Source organism: Anomaloglossus baeobatrachus, unplaced genomic scaffold, assembly GCF_048569485.1.
Source record: "Anomaloglossus baeobatrachus isolate aAnoBae1 unplaced genomic scaffold, aAnoBae1.hap1 Scaffold_49, whole genome shotgun sequence".
In the NCBI taxonomy this organism is placed as follows: Eukaryota; Metazoa; Chordata; class Amphibia; order Anura; family Aromobatidae; genus Anomaloglossus; species Anomaloglossus baeobatrachus.
Window position 1 is genome coordinate 142,971 of NW_027444249.1, and position 9,817 is coordinate 152,787.

Consider the following 9,817-nt stretch of genomic DNA (forward strand, 5'->3'; position numbering starts at 1 on the left):
AAGTTTGTAACGGGAATTTGCCATGTACCTCCAGTCACCCATGGGTACACACTTCTGGACTTTGGATAATCGCTGGACTGCTCCTCCTTCTCCTCATGCGCCACCATGATGACCGTTACAAGAGTTAGGCCTTTGTTTCAGGTATACCCCCAGTGGTAATTTTTTTCGCCCATTCTTTGCAGAATGGACATTACAACGACAGGAGACCCGCTCCTTTGCAATGGGAACAATGTTTTGAGGCCCTCATGCACGTCTCTATGCAGGGACAACGTGGAGCCTCCCAATTTTTGGCTGCCCTGCCAAAGGGCTATACTATAATACACCCACTTCCTGACAATGGACACTTAATGTTTTGAGGCCCTCATGCACGTCCCTATCCAGGGACAACATGGAGCCTCCCAATTTTTGGCTGCCCTGCCAAAGGGCTATACTACAAAAGACCCACTTCCTGACAATGGACACTTAATGTTTTGAGGCCCTCATGCACGTCTCTATCCAGGGACAACGTGGAGCCTCCCAATTTTTGGCTGCCCTGCCTAAGGGCTATACTATAATACACCCACTTCCTGACAATGGACACTTAATGTTTTGAGGCCCTCATGCACGTCTCTATCCAGGGACAACGTGGAGCCTCCCAATTTTTGGCTGCCCTGCCAAAGGGCTATACTACAAAAGACCCACTTCCTGACAATGGACACTTAATGTTTTGAGGCCCTCATGCACGTCTCTATCCAGGGACAACGTGGAGCCTCCCAATTTTTGGCTGCCCTGCCAAAGGGCTATACTACAAAAGACCCACTTCCTTCCAATGGGCACTTCAGGTTTACAGGCCCTCATGCACGTCTCTATCCAGGGACAACGTGGAGCCTCCCAATTTTTGGCTGCCCTGCCTAAGGGCTATACTATAATACACCCACTTCCTGACAATGGACACTTAATGTTTTGAGGCCCTCATGCATGTCTCTATCCAGGGACAACGTGGAGCCTCCCAATTTTTGGCTGCCCTGCCAAAGGGCTATACTACAAAAGACCCACTTCCTTCCAATGGGCACTTCAGGTTTACAGGCCCTCATGCACGTCTCTATCCAGGGACAACGTGGAGCCTCCCAATTTTTGGCTGCCCTGCCAAAGGGCTATACTACAAAAGACCCACTTCCTTCCAATGGGCACTTCAGGTTTACAGGCCCTCATGCACGTCTCTATCCAGGGACAACGTAGAGCCTCCCAATTTTTGGCTGCCCTGCCTAAGGGCTATACTATAATACACCCACTTCCTGACACTGGACACTTAATGTTTTGAGGCCCTTATGCACGTCTCTATCCAGGGACAACGTGGAGCCTCCCAATTTTTGGCTGCCCTGCCTAAGGGCTATACTACAATAGACCCACTTCCTTACAATGGGCACTTCAGGTTTACAGGCCATCATGCACGTCTGTATGCAGGGGCATTGGTGAACCTCACAATTTTGGACTGCCCTGGCAAAGGAAAATACTACAAAGACTCAGTTCCTCAAAATGGGCACATTAGACTCAGAGGCCTTTATGTACGTCTCTTCTCAGGGACATCGGAGTGCCACACAATGTTTTACGTAAAATCTTTCATGTATTGATCTCAAAAAGTAACATACATTAGCTCTATCTCACTATTGGGTATGTGCCCTTAACATTTCCGCTATGAAAAATCATTTTGGTGTCATTTTGGAAGGTTTTCTGGTGAGTCCGTAAAAATGGCGTAAAACGTGGACAAAATTATTCACAGCTGTGACTTTTGAGTGATAAATGCTTCAAGGGGTCTTCCCCATGCTGTTGCCATGTCATTTGAGCACTCTTCGGAGACTTTTGTGCCATTTTTAGGGTTTCTACATGCTGCCGGTGGTCATTTCACAAAAATACTCGGGTCTCCCATAGGATAACATTGGGCTCGGTGCTCGGGCCGAGTACACGAGTATCTTGGGAGGCTCGGCCCGAGCTTCGAGCACCCGAGCTTTTTAGTACTCGCTCATCACTACTAATAAACCTAAAAAATAAAAATAAATTGAATAAAAATCATGAATGTTGTGTTATAACAGGAAATTCGGTGTAAGAATGAATATCCGGGATGAGAGTTCAGCGAATGAGTTATAGAAATTGTTACAAAAAGGAGTGTGTACGGTTTATGCGTAAATTTTCAGAATGCGTACATGAAAATTATATGTATGTGAGAATGTCCCCCATGCTTTGTAAAAAGTTATTTATGAAAATGTAAATAAAATATATAAAAATGCCTAATTATTTATAATTTATGAGAAAGATATATATGTATGGAAGAATGTTATAAGGTGTCCAAGAACCATAAAGAAAAAGGGTGCATATATAATGTTAGAGGTCTAGAGTTCCACCAGGCTATATCACCCCTAAAGAAATAGAAAGAAGACCTTACTACCTGTGTACCCCAAAAAAAGCTATATTTCTTAGCCAGGATTATGGTGGAGATATGCACAAGTGAAATAAGAATATAAAGTAATACAATAAGATTATAAAACCAATATGTGTGCATTCATGCACCACCCGGTACGCTACCCTTGCCAAATTGTTCACTCTAGATGCCCACACGATCCATGAAGCCGTTCCCCCGGTCACACCGCCTGCTGCCGGTTCCCACTCATCCCTGGGGGAGTTAGGCGAGTGGTATCGAGAGCTACATGTCGGCACTGATGATACCCCCATACACCACAAGGAAGGGGTATACCGGGTGGTACAGGAGTATGAGCGGGTTTTTAGCAAGCACCCTCTAGATTTTGGGCAGATTAAAGGGGTTCAACACCACATCCCTACCGGTACACACTCCCCTATTAAAGAGAGATACAGGCCTATTCCCCCTGCGCACTACCAATGCGCCAAAGACATGTTGAGGAACATGAAGGAGGCAGAGGTTATTAGGGACAGCTGTAGTCCCTGGGCCGCTCCGTTGGTGCTGGTTAAGAAGAAGGATGGCACCATGCGGATGTGTGTGGATTACCGGAAGATTAACCAGATAACGCATAAGGATGCTTACCCTCTGCCCCGCATCAAAGAGTCCCTGGCCTCGCTGAGAACCGCTAACTACTTCTCCACCCTTGACCTCACCAGCGGGTACTGGCAGGTGGCCGTGGCACCGGAAGACCGAGAGAAGACTGCCTATGGGACCGTTTTGCTGTACTTGGATGATGTGATTGTGTACTCACAGACGTATGAAGCCCACCTGGAGCACCTAGCCGAGGTGTTCGCGTCCCTTGCCAAGTATGGGATGAAGTTGAAGCCCTCAAAGTGTCATCTGCTGAAACCCAGAGTGCAGTACCTAGGACATGTGGTTGGTGCGGAAGGTGTCGCCCCCAACCCCGAGAAGATCACCGCCATCCAAGACTGGCCGAGACCGACCACAGTGAGGGAAGTGAGGCAGTTTCTGGGCCTGGTGGGATATTACCGTCGCTTCATTAAGGGGTACACAAAGATGGCTGCCCCCATGCAAGACCTCCTCGTAGGACAGACCAAGGGTGGTAGATCCCTAGTAGCCCCATTGGTGTGGGAAGAAAAGCATGAGGAATCCTTCCGCCAGCTGAGAACAGCCCTGACCGGAGAGGAAATCCTAGCGTACCCTGACTACAGCCGCCCATTCATCCTCTACACCGACGCCAGCAATGTGGGCTTGGGGGCTGTTCTATCCCAGGTCCAAGACAGAAGGGAAAAGGTAATAGCTTATGCTAGCCGAAAACTCCGACCGACTGAGAGGAACCCTGAGAACTACATCTCCTTCAAGCTTGAGCTCTTGGCACTGGTGTGGGCTATCACCGAGCGTTTCCGCCATTACCTGGCAGCAGCCAAGTTCACCGCGTACACAGACAATAACCTGCTGACCCATCTAGATACGGCCAAGCTGGGCGCGTTGGAGCAGCGGTGGGTGACCAGGTTAGCCAACTACGATTTCACCATCAAGTACCGGGCCGGCCGTACCAACGTCAATGCCAATGCACTCTCCCGGATGCCCCACCTGTCGGAAGAGGGGCCAGAGGATGATGACCTCGAAGAGATCGAGTTGCCTGCATTTCACCGGCCATTCACTGAGAAGGTGCACGTCTACCAACAACGGGTGAACCTGGATCCGCTGCCCCGACAGGACTGGCAGGAAGCTCAGGACCAGGCACCTGCTGTCCGCCTGGTCAAGACTCTAGTGGAACAGGGTTCTGCTGGGATAGACCCTGCTGCCCCTGCCGAAGCCCAACGTCTGTGGCAAGAACGGACCCGGCTATACCTACACCAGGGGAAGTTGTATCGCGAGCTGATTAATCCAAAGACTCACGAGAAGATCCGCCAGCTGGTGATTCCCCAGGCTAAAGTGCCCACCGTCCTGCAAGCATACCATGATGGTGCAGTGCACTTCGGGTGGAAGAAGCTAGAGATGTTGTTAAGAGAGCGGTTCTATTGGAGTGGAATGCGGGAATCTGTGGAGGCCTGGTGCCGAGAATGTGGCCCTTGCGCATTGAGAAGGAAGGACGAGGCCAGCCAGAAGGCACCCCTACACCCGATCATTACACACCAACCGCTGGAGCTGGTTCCCCTTGACCATGTAAAGCTCACCCCCAGCCGAAGTGGGTACACCTACGCTCTGACCATCGTAGACCACTACTCGAGGTTCCTGGTGGTTGTCCCAGTTAAGGACTTAACCGGCCGCACCGCTGCTAAGGCTTTCCAGGCTTATTTCTGTTGACCGCATTGGTACCCGGAGAGGGTGCTTACCGACCAGGGTCCGGCCTTTGAAGCAGAGGTATTCCAGGAATTCTGCCAGTTGTACGGCTGCAAGAAAATCCGGACCACGCCTTACCACGCCCAAACCAATGGCATTTGTGAAAAGATGAACCACTTGGTCCTGGGCCTCCTCAAGACGTTACCACTGGAAGAGCGGAACCTGTGGCTGGAGAAGCTACCTGACCTGGTCGATATGTACAACAACATCCCTTCCAGCTCTACGAAATGCACTCCAGCATACCTGATGAGAGCTCGTCCCGGCCGGCTACCAGTGGATCTGGAAATGGGCTTGGAAGCTTCAGAAGCACTCCTGTCGACAGCTGAATGGGACACTCGGCGGAGGACACAGTACCGACAGGTCCAGGAGTATGTTGAAAAGAACTTGTGCCGGAGTCGGGGACAACAGGAGCTGTGCTTCAACAAGAAGGCGCCTGCCGGTTCCTTCCAACCTGGGGATGTAGTGCTGAAGCGGAAAAGAAGGGCCCACAAGCTGGATGATCAATGGGAAAAAACCCCGTATGTAGTCCAGCCCACAGGATGGGAGAATGGGAAGGCCTACCAGATCAGCCGTGACCAGGGGGGGACTTTGGCCACGGTTTCCCGAGACCACCTGAAGAAGTGCCCACCAGCATTGAGAGTAGCGGATGAGGCTCCAGTTCCCAGTCCAGTGGAGAAGGAAAAAGAGGTAATCCACACCATGATGGGTGATTTTCCAGCAGACTGGCCTACACAGAACGGTGCGGTGATCCTTCCAGTGATACTGTTCCCACAACCCGTGGATGAAGAAATGATGGAAACGGTTAACCGCGAGCCAGTGCCCAGGGATGTACCTGTACCCAGCTCCCCTACGCCTCCGCCTGCCCCACATGATAGCAGGGAGGAGGAACTGACTGTTCCCTCTGCCCCACTGCCTGTCACCACTGACACCGGACCCCGAAGGTCCACTCGCTCCAACCTAGGTAGACCCCCACTTAGGTACAGGGAAACTACTCTTTAAAAGGGGGGGGCTTTATGTGTTGAGTGTACCAGTTTGAAAGTTTTAAATGATAAGTAAAGATGATCAACCTCTATAAATCACTTGTAAGGCTACATCTGGAATATGGGAACCAGTTTTGGGCTCCACATTTTAAAAAGGACATTCAGAAGTTAGAGTCAGTTCAAAGGTGGGCAACTAGACTACTACAAGGAATGGAAGGCCTCCCATATGATGACAAGTTGAAAAAGTTATTAAGTGATTATTGGCTGCAATGGGGCTTTCTGGCTGGTGCCAGCCTCTCTTCTTAGCACACAGGAACCACAATCCCTACACCATGCTTCAATGGATTCTCTCATCCCAGCCCAGTAAAACTACATATTTTACACAGTCATAAGCAGCCCATGGGCATTCACCTGCATTCAAACCAATAACAGCTCATAGACCAGACAATCCATCTACCACTGGACCAAAGACAGGAAGTTAAATCCACTGCCTGCGGTAACCAACTTAATCCTATAGGCTACTCACACAACAAACCCAACAGAAAGGAAAATAACATGGCTTCGATTATCCATCCAATGAAAACGCATAACCATTGTGAGCCATTGGACAATGCAATTGGACACATGGTGACATGGTGCACGGCCCAATGAATCAAGTCTTTACTTCATATTCACGGTTTAAGCCCTTGGGTTCTAATGTGCCCAGAGTACATATCCAGAAAGATTCTCTTTCTTTGAGCTAAACACAAGTCAACAATACATTGTAAGCAGATTCTATTACCAGTCCCACACCATTTTGTGACGCATAATCACACAGTGATCCAATTAAGATTCCAAGTCATCGAACATGTCCAAGCCATACGTAGAGGAGGCAATAGAATTAGGAAGCTCAAAGAAAGGGAATCTTTCTGGATATATACTCTGGGCACATTGGAACCCAAAGGCTTAAACCATGAATATGAAGTACAGACTTGATTCATTGGGCCATGCATGGACATAATGGACATAATTCTAATAGGCAGGACAGGTAATAAGGAGCACAAGGGATATGCTAAAATGTGTTGTGTGACAAGACAGACACAGGAAAGGAGATGATAACAGGTGTAGGGACCAACAAGGTGAGACAAGGGGTATCAGGATAGGGTCAAGTAGGTATGAATGTAGTAATGGGGCAGGCATAGAGAATTGTATGCGAATGTGAAATACAATAAGTCACTAAGGAAAGGAATATGTGAGTGTGTGCCTAATGTAAACTAATATTGTACTGGCAAAATTATAGATGGAAAGGGAGAAGGGGAGAGGGGAGAGAGGAGGCTGTAATTGACTACAAGGGTATGAGTTATGAGTGATCATAGGGATAGTGCTACATAAGTGGAAATACCTATGGAGGACCGGATGTGTAAGCGCATACCTTATACAAACCTATAGAGTGCTGATGGGTGAGAGTGTGATGTTAGATATAAGACATCCTATAGTGAATAGTGAGCCGTAATCAAGTGCAACAGGGATATTTCACGTGACTATGGGAACCTGGAAGGTAAAGAAAGGGGAGAAAAAACTGTTAGACAAGGTAATCAGACAAACATGACAAATAAAAAACAAGGAAGAATGGAACTCCATACATACTGGAACCATATATAGTGTGAACACGAAAAAGAACCGGGCGTTAGAAAAAATGTGCACGGCCCAATGAATCAAGTCGGTTCTTCATATTCATGGTTTAAGCCCTTGGGTTCCAACGTGCCCAGAGTATATATCCAGAAAGATTCCCTTTCTTTGAGCTTCCTAATTCTATCGCCTCCTCTGCGTATGGCTGGGACATGTTCGATGACTTGGAATCTTAATTGGGCCACTGTGCGATTATGCGTCACAAAATGGTGTGGGACTGGTAATAGAATCTGCTTACAACGTATTGTTGACTTGTGCTTAGCACAAAGAAAGGGAATCTTTCTGGATATGTACTCTGGACACATTAGAACCCAAGGGCTTAAACCGTGAATATGAAGTACAGACTTGATTCATTGGGCCGTGCACCATGTCACCATGTGTGCAATTGCATTGTCCAATGGCTCACAATGGTTATGCGTTTTCATTGGATGGATAATCGAAGCCATGTTTTTTTCCTTTCTCTTGGGTTTGTTGTGTGAGTAGACTATAGGATTAAGTTAGTTACCGCAGGCAGTGGATTTAGCTTCCTGTCTTTGGTCCAGTGGTAGATTGATTGTTTGGTCTATGAGCTGTTATGGGTTTTAATCCAGGTGAATGCCCATGGGCTGCTTATAACTGTGTGAAATATGTAGTTTTACTGGGCTGGGATGAGAGAATCCATCGAAGCATGGTGTAGGGATTGTGGTTCCTGTGTGCTAAGAAGAAAGGCTGGCACCAGCCAGAAAGCCCCATTACAGCCAATAATCAACCGCTAGCCGCTGGAACTCGTTGCTCTAGATCATGTCAAACTCACACCAAGCAGGAATAGATACATTAGCCCACCATCCCACCCAAAGAGCAACTTCTGCTGCGCAGCTGGCTTTCTAGGCAGCAGCGCTATCGTGATGTCAGCGGGGGACATTGTGACAAGCCAGTGTTCCGTCACTTCATGTTGTGCACTGTTCAAACGGAAAATACATCAACAGGCAGACTACAGAAAAGCTTACTAACAAAGGTTAGAGAGGGGCTTTCTCAGAGGGCTTTTTACAGTTTGTCTATTCCCAATTAGCCGTTTAAGTATGCTTAATGAAAGTACTAATTCTTTCATAGGCCGCCCATTCTTAGTATTTGACGTTCCTTATATTGCGGTATCAGGCTTCGCAGCAGGTTGCAAAACATTCATCACCCATGACTGTCCCCAATTGGGCTCAGAAGCTAAATGTCTATCATGACCTCTCTTTTTGAAAGTCCAAGAGCAAGCAAACTCTTCCTCCAGGAGAGGGAGCCAACAGATCACTAAAGACATCATCATTGCTCAAAGAAAACACCGAAAAACAATGGAAGCTTTAATTGGAGTGGAATCTGATAGACAGCACCTGATGCCAAGTCTGCATCTTCTAACACCTGCAGTCACTGCAGCAGCTGAATCCAATGTGTCCAAAAGGGATCTATTCTATTCAATTGCAAATGATCTAGATAAGACTGAGAATAAGATACTGCACGGGACATAGCAGAGTTGGTCAAGTTGAGTGGAGATGAGTTTGCTATTTGGCACAGCTTTTGCATCAATAAAGCAAGTAAAAGGTGTGAAAGATAAAAAAAAGGGTGAAAGTGTGAAAAGTGAATTGGCCAAATTGAGGTGCATATAAAGTTTTTGCTTTCTTTCAATTCACTAATGGGGCTCATTTGAATCAGGTGAATTGAGTTCTGCTTTTGGAAACTGGGTTAAGAAGGGGTGCACCGGTCCTGGAGGTACTGCAATACCAGGTCAATGCGTGGAGTGGACAGAGCAAGATTTTTTCCATCTCCTTGTTCTAAAAATCCATTTAATATATGGTCCCCAGAGAGGGGACGTATCAGATATTAAACTGATAAGAACAGATTTAATTTTTTTTTTTTTCTGTTTATCAGTAGGACTTCAAAATAACAAAGGTGATCGCCTCCCGTTGCCTGGGAACCGTCCAGGCACAAGAGGGCTATGTGTCACCAGAAGGCGCACACACTTCCTCAAGGCCGGCAGACGTGCAATCCCAGGCACCTTCCAGTACCGACCAAGGTAGCGTCCTCCGAAACTACACTTGATCTTAGCCAAAAGGCCGAGAAGCTATAACCCGAATTGGTTACGGCCTTGAGTGGCACCCTGGCCTATACCGGACACATCTTAGGGAGAGGGAGACAAACCCACGCCTACAGAAGACATTTTGTCACCCAAGCCAACCCTTGAAAAGGCTGTTTTGCAGAGCAAAAACAAGAAGAATGATGCTTTTTGCAGCCGCCGCCCACTGCAATTAATCTGAATAACTCCTCCTCCTCCAAGCACCTCCCCTCCCCCTTGCAGTCTTTCCAATTCATGATACAAAAAGACGGACGGACAGGACAGGACAGGACAGGCTGCCTGACTTTCCGTCACTGCCACCCTTTGCCATCCTTG

General features: G+C 47.7%; 1 pseudogene; it reads right to left on the reverse strand.

The window, feature by feature from the left end:
* Positions 1-9,116: 9,116 nt before the first annotated feature.
* LOC142281958 (U2 spliceosomal RNA) lies at positions 9,117-9,323 on the reverse strand (annotated as a pseudogene).
* Positions 9,324-9,817: the final 494 nt, after the last annotated feature.